Genomic DNA, 2,042 nt, shown 5'->3' with positions numbered 1-2,042 from the left:
TTTATTTTTAAACGATTTTACATTATTCTATTTGTATTTTGTATATATTTTTTTATATATATATTTTATACAAATTTACATCATCTTAAGTGTATTTGTTTATATATTTTCATTCAAATTTACTTTATTTTAAGTGTATTTTGTATATGTATTTAAATACAAATTTACCTAATTTTATGTGTATTTTGTATATTTATTTTCATTCAAATTTAAATTATTTTTGTGTATTTATGTATATAGATTTATTCAAATTTAGGTTATTTGATGTGTATTTTGTATATCTATTTTCATACAAATACACGTTCTTTTATTAATATTTTGTTTATTTATTTTGAAGTGAATTTACATTATTTAATGTGTATTTTGTATATATATTTTTATACGTAATTACATCATTTCAGGTGTATTTTGTACATATATTTCTATAGAAATCTACGTTATTTTATGTGTATTCGTATATATATTTGAAAGAAATTTACAATTTTATGTGTATTTTTCATATTTTTTCAATACAAATTTACCTTATTGTATGTGCATTTTCTATATTAATTTTAATAAAATTTAATTATTCAATGTGTGTTTTTGTATACGTATTTTCATTAAAATATGGTTTATTTTATCGGTATTTTGCATTTTTATTTTCATATACAAATTTACATGATTTTATTGATATACTGGTTATTTATTTTGATACGATTTTACAATATTCTGTGTACTTTGTATATATATTTCATACATATTTACATTATTTAATGTATATTATGTATATATATTTTATTGAAATTTACTTTATTTTATGTGTATATGTTTATATATTTTCATGCAAATTTACATTATTTTATGTGTATTTTGTATATGTATTTCAATACAAATCTGCCTAATTTTATGTGTATTTTGCATATCTATTTTCAAACAAATTTAGATTATATTTGTGTATTTTTGGATAAATTTTTCTACAAATTTTAGTTATTTTATTTGTATTTTGTATATATATTTTCCTACAAATATACATTCTTTTAGTGGAATTTTGTTTATTTATTTTGATACGAGTTTACATTATTTTATGTGTATTTTGTATATATATTTTTCTAGGTATTTACATTATTTTATGTGTATTTTGTAAATATATTTTCATAAAAATTTACGTTATTTTATTGTGTGTATTCATATATATTTTGATACAAGTTTACATTATTATTTTATGTGTATTTTCTGCATACAATTTCATGGAAAATTACATTATTTTAATGGTGTTTTGTTAATTTAATTCGTTACGAATTTAAATTATTTCTTAGGTATTTTGTATACATATTTTTATACGCATTTACATTATTTAATATATGTTTTGTATATATATTTTTATGCAAATATACTTTATTTTATGTGCATTTTTGTACATATATTTTTCTAGAAATTTGCGTTATTTTATATGCATTTTTTAGATGTTTTCTCATACAAATTTACATTAATTTATTGGTATTTTGTTTGTTTATTTTGATACGAGTTACATTATTATATATGTGTTTTGTGTATATATTTTTATACGTATTTACATTATTTAATGTGTATTTTGTTTATGTGTTTTTATACAAATTTACGTTATTTTATGTGTATTTGTATAAATATTTTGATACAAATTTACATTATTTGATATATTTTGTATAGATTTATTTCAATTCAAATTTAGCTTATTTTATGTGTATTTTGTATATCTATTTTCATACAAATTTAACTCCTTTTGAGTATTTTTGTATATAGCTTGATATAAATTTACGTTATTTTAAGTGTATTTTATATATTCATATTTATTCAAATACACATTCTTTTATTGGTATTTTGTTTATTTATTTTGATACGAATTTACATTATTTTATGTGTATTTTGTATACATTTTTTTATACGTATTTACTTCATTTTGTGTGTATTTTCTATATATATTTTTATAGAAATCTACGTTATTTTATGTATATTCGTATATATATATTTTGAAACAAATTTACATTGTTTTATATGTATTTTGCATATTTATTTCTATATAAATT

This window comes from Eriocheir sinensis, unplaced genomic scaffold (genome assembly GCF_024679095.1).
Source record: "Eriocheir sinensis breed Jianghai 21 unplaced genomic scaffold, ASM2467909v1 Scaffold38, whole genome shotgun sequence".
Classification (NCBI taxonomy): Eukaryota; Metazoa; Arthropoda; class Malacostraca; order Decapoda; family Varunidae; genus Eriocheir; species Eriocheir sinensis.
The sequence above is the reverse complement of the archived record's forward strand: the minus strand, read 5'-3'. Positions refer to the sequence as shown.